This window comes from Silurus meridionalis, chromosome 17, assembly GCF_014805685.1.
Source record: "Silurus meridionalis isolate SWU-2019-XX chromosome 17, ASM1480568v1, whole genome shotgun sequence".
NCBI classification, from domain to species: Eukaryota; Metazoa; Chordata; class Actinopteri; order Siluriformes; family Siluridae; genus Silurus; species Silurus meridionalis.
In genome coordinates, this window is record NC_060900.1 from 1,083,101 (window position 1) to 1,088,100 (window position 5,000).

General features: G+C 38.8%; 1 protein-coding gene across 1 annotated transcript in view; it reads left to right on the forward strand.

Moving 5' to 3' along the window:
* LOC124399730 (coiled-coil domain-containing protein 157-like) overlaps positions 1-67 on the forward strand; it is a gene marked incomplete at its 5' end in the record, with an annotated part of 1,437 nt that extends 1,370 nt beyond the window's left edge. The window contains one exon of the mRNA XM_046870877.1: positions 1-67. This exon is cut by the window's left edge and continues 397 nt beyond it.
* Between the last annotated feature and the right edge of the window lie 4,933 nt (positions 68-5,000).

Here is a 5,000-nt window from a genome sequence, read left to right on the forward strand (position 1 = left end):
GCTGTAATACACAAGACTCCAGACGGAGATATGCACATCATACAGATAAATAAACATCTAAATCACACTTCATGCCTTCTTTATCTTCATGTGTTTATGGTATCTGCTGTGATCTAAAACTGAGAGGTTTGCTGTTTTATGGAATATGTTGCTTAAGATCCTATTTTTTTACATTCCATCTCTATAAAGAGGAATAAACATAAACGAGGAGCTTTTTTAATGTGGATTGTAACACATTATTCACTACAATAGATATGAAATAAAGCATTAAAGATGTGTTGGACATGTAGACGTTCAGCTTCAACATACAAAAAAACGTTACATCAGCACCAGGACTCTTCCTAGAGTGAAGCCGCCCGGACAAACTCAGCATTCAGGGGAGAAGATCAGGGAGACGGAGAGGTGACCAAGAACTTCAGTTACACAGTATTTATAATATTTATCACCAAACAACCCGCCTTTTCTAAATAACAATAATGATGTCCGATATAATGGTTTATTTAAGTGTTTAGTTCTATACAATATTCCATCAGAGAACTGTTTACTGTCACACACCCTTAAAGATCTTCTGAGGTTTTGTTTGACAGCTGATATTTAATAAACAAGCAGTTAAAGCTCTGTGTTCATACACACTTGTGGTGGAATTATATATTGTTATATTAACAATATTCCTTTACAGTGGTGATGAAAATCAGAAACCTGAATGAACCTGGTGAGTTGATGGTGTACAGGGAGAGGAGACAACACATCCCCAGGGCACAAGAGTTGATAGTGTGGATGTTTGACATTAATTTCCCACCTGGTTGGTATAGATAATAGATAGTGCAGGTTCACAACAACGAAATGCAGCTTATCATCTACCAGAAGTGTAAAAAATAGCAATTGTGCAAATAGTGCAGAAAAATAAGTAGCATATTTACAGTGAAAACATATAAAGGCTGAAGCAGTGCAGGGACGTGGGGACACTGTTGAAAAGTACAAGTCCATATGAGGGTGGAGCCTGCTAACATCCTCAGAAAACCCTGGTTTTGGTTTGTGCATTCTGTTCATATACTGATTGCATGCTACTGTATCAGACCTGTTACACCACTACAGCTGTGTGTGCTACAGTTTAAAACTAAATATAAAATAATAAAAGAAAGAAATAACAGCACGATTGGGAAGGTAAGAATCTCTCTTTAACTCATCTACAGCTAAATAAAATACATTACCAGGAGATAATGACACTGATATATTATTAATATACTCTTAGTGCTTATTATATTAATCTACCTGTTTATGTGCTGAATGTAGGTTTAATGTTTTAATGTAAAAAGACTTCGCTAATAACTAAACTCACTTTATTACAACAGTTTTATCTGTTTCTCTCACCCACACTTCACACTTTATTACAACAGTTTTATCTGTTTTGTCACCTTGAAATAATGTTCATTCTCTTATCCACACTTCACACTTTATCCTTTATGATCTCTAAACACAAACTCATCTTAATGGGACGTGTGTGTTCTCTTGGTTAGATGATGGCTCAGGTGGAGAAGACTTCTGCACCTTTCTCCTGCAGGGATCTGAAGGTTAATATTTCAGCAACTGATAGAAGCAGTGTGGCTGCTCCAGTGTTCCACTACGTGAAAGGAACAGTGATCATTAACTATTACACCCAAAGTCAGAGTGAGTGAAGCGTAGAATCTGTTATTCTTCACATGTGACCTGCTCATCTTCACTACTGTGCTCATCTCCACCTCATCTCCACCACTGTGCTCATCTCCACCTCATCTCCACCACTGTGCTCATCTCCACCTCATCTCCACCACTGTGCTCATCTCCTCCTCATCTTCACCACTGTGCTCATCTCCACCTCATCTCCACCACTGTGCTCATCTCCTCCTCATCTTCACCACTGTGCTCATCTCCACCTCATCTCCACCACTGTGCTCATCTCCTCCTCATCTTCACCACTGTGCTCATCTCCACCTCATCTCCACCACTGTGCTCATCTCCACCTCATCTCCACCACTGTGCTCATCTCCTCCTCATCTCCACCACTGTGCTCATCTCCACCTCATCTTCACTACTGTGCTCATCTCCACCTCATCTCCACCACTGTGCTCATCTCCTCCTCATCTCCACCACTGTGACCACTAATGTGTTTTTTTTTATTTTGTTTAAAGAAAATGATAAAAATATTTCTCCCTTTTATTTACAGTGGTGATGAAAATCAGGAACCTGAATGAAGAAATGGCTGAAGCTCAGGCTCGGGTACGTCTGATATGAAATGGAGAACAGACCTGAATAAATGAAGTTTCAGTGTAAATGCTGATGAATGTTTTGTTTGAATCTGATCAGTGTGTTGATGTTTGTGCTGTGGATGGAAGCAGTGTTTTATCTCCCATCATTCACAACAGTACAGGAACACTGACCATCAACTGCTTCGGTAAGAATGAGGGTCAGGATTCATTACTGAACATAATAATGATAATCTGTGATGTACTTTAGCAATAGACCTCTCATAAGATCATTATATATTTATTATTGGACACGCAAGTGACATACACAACCCTTCTCTTCATTTACAGTGATAAAGAAATTCATGAACCCGAGTGAGGAAACATCTCAACTCCAGACTCAAGTAATATTTATACAGACTTTATTATGATTGATTTCTTATATATATATATATATATATATATATATATATATATATATATATATATATATATATATATATATATATATATATGTGTGTGTGTGTGTGTGTGTGTGTGTGTGTGTGTGTGTGTATAATCTTTAATAAATAAATAAGTATAAATGTGTCTTTCTGGGATTTGTGTGTGTGTGTGTGTGTGTGTGTGTGTGTGTGTGTTTCTGTTTTTTAGCTGCTTGTACCATTGAGGAGAAGTTCATCACCTTCTGCACTAAATGTGAACATCACTGCTGCTGATGAAAGCAGTGTCTGTGCTCCTGTCTTTTACGAGTGCACAGGAACGATGACCATCAACTACTTCAGGTTTGTAGAGATTTAGATGTGATTTTTCAGGTGAAGATTGAGGGCCTTGCTCAAGGGCCCAGCAGTGGCAGCTTTAAAGATTTAAACTAACAACCTTCCAATCAGAAGTCTCCTCCATTCACCACTGAGTTACTGCTTCCCATCTTACACACAGATTTAAAAGACTCACGAGAACCGAAATCACACTGGAACACTCATTTCAACGCTCTTTCTATTCCCCCAAAGTGACGGAGCAGTTGTGGGTCTCGCAGATCCATCAGGTGGATTTTATATGGAATGAATGTAACGTGGGGCACCGCTGCCTGTCTTTTCCTTTATACAGTCCACTGGGAAGAATTAGACACTGGGACGTATCAAAACCACCACAGTTCCATGTAACATGTGAGCGTAAAATATTCATCTCTTTATTTACAGTGATACACAAACAACTACACAAACATCAGTGACCAACTGAAGCTCAGGTTCAGGCTCAGGTGAGATGATGAGATTTAGAAAGAATGGATTTGAATTCTAACTCGCTCACTAATAATAATCTGTTCATCTCAGGACTCTTCATCTGACTGCACCTCACAACCACGTACACTGTGATGGACTGGTCTCCTGTTCAGCCTGAATTCACACCTCATGATCAGTGTTCCTGGGATACGATCAGACGTTATCTGCCTCAGCTTTATCATACACACTTGAAGTGAAACCTGTAATATACAGATGTAATGACTCTTGATATTCATCCAGATGTGCCTGGTTCCTCTCAACATTTCCTCATATTTATGGTTTATGTCAATAATTCAATCATTTCCTGATTTTGTTTTGAAGTTGATTTGTGATGTGATTTTGAGGAGGACATACACATTCTTTTTGTTTATTTTGGAAAACATAAAAATTATAGAAAACATTTGGTGCATTATGAAGAGGAAGATGCGACAAAGAAGACCTGAGACAGTTGAGCAACTAGAAGCCTGTATCAGACAAGAATGGGACAACATTCCTAAACTTCAGCAACTTGTCTCCTCAGTCCTCAGATATTTACAGACTGTTATAAAAAGAAGAGGGGACGCCACACACTGGGAAACATGGCCTTGTCCCAACTTTTTTGTGATTTGTTGATGCCATGAAATTTAAAATTAACTTAAATGTATACATTTTCTCAGTTTAAACATTTGATATGTCGTCTATGTTGTATTCTGAATAAAGAATTTAAATGTGAAACTTCCACATCAATGCATTCTGTTTTTATTCACAATTTGTTCAGTGTCCCAACTTTTTTGGAATCGGGTTTGTAACATTCAGGGTGGTTTAAAAAAAAAAAGCAGTCATGAAAATGGAGAAGGCAAAAGGATTTGGGAGGTGGTAGCTCAGTGGTTAAGGCATTGGGCTTTGGATCAGATCATCACAGGTTCAAATCCCACCACCAAGCTGCCACTGCTGGGCCCTTGAGCAACGCCCTAAAACCCTCCCCTGCTCAGTTGTAAGTCGCTCTTGACAAGGGCGTCTGCCAAATGCCGCAAATGATTTGAGTAGTTTTGTTTTGTTAAGTACTAGTACCAGCAACAGCGCCCTCTATGGTCACAACATACGATAGTCACAAAACCTGGTGTCACAGGATGCGCTCAGGAAAAGGAAACTCTATAACACCACCGAAACTCTATAAGACATCTTCTAAAATACTTAGAAATACTTAGCAGTGTTGAAACATACCACTGAAACAAAACCACACGCTCCAATAAACCACAATGTCACGTTAAACCTGGATGGTTTTCTATGGGAGTGGAAAAGAGTTATCTTTTAGTAGCTCTTCAACATCTGGAACAGTTTGCTGACTGGGGGTGCAGACCCCCCAGAGGCTCTTTGGTTAGAGACGGAACAAATACTTTTTTCAGGGATTAAACAATATATAAATATTATCACCACTTATTTTCAACTGAACATTTTACAGAAGAAATGACAGCTGGCACAGCTGGATGTATATCAATCTAAATTGTGGTTTTCAAACCTG